The following is a 450-nucleotide window of genomic DNA, read 5'->3' as shown; positions in this document are numbered from 1 at the left end:
CTGAGAGATGTAAAAGTTAACTGCAAAAGCAAATAATATAGACGGTATGCCAAAGAGATAAAATAGATGGATAGATAGATAGATAGATAGATAGATAGATAGATAGATAGATAGGTAGATAGATAGATAGATAGATAGATAGATAGATAGATAGATAGATAGATAGATAGATAGATAGATAGATAGATAGATAGATAGGTAGATAGATAGATAGATAGATAGATAGATAGATAGATTAGATAGATAGATAGATAGTGAATTAGCGAATGGGTGAGGGTGTGTTCTTAAGCTAAGGAACATCATGGTGAATGCTTTCCGTCAAGGTTTATCACAGATCCGAAAGGGACAGAGAGAGACGAGAGGAGAAAAAAGAGACAAAGAGAGAAATGTAGAAAGTGTGTGTGCGTGCGTGTGTGTTTGTGTATGTGTGCGTGTGTGTGTGTGTGTGTG

The sequence above is a fragment of the Aplysia californica genome, unplaced genomic scaffold (genome assembly GCF_000002075.1).
Source record: "Aplysia californica isolate F4 #8 unplaced genomic scaffold, AplCal3.0 scaffold00014, whole genome shotgun sequence".
In the NCBI taxonomy this organism is placed as follows: Eukaryota; Metazoa; Mollusca; class Gastropoda; order Aplysiida; family Aplysiidae; genus Aplysia; species Aplysia californica.
Note: the sequence above shows the minus strand (reverse complement) of the source record.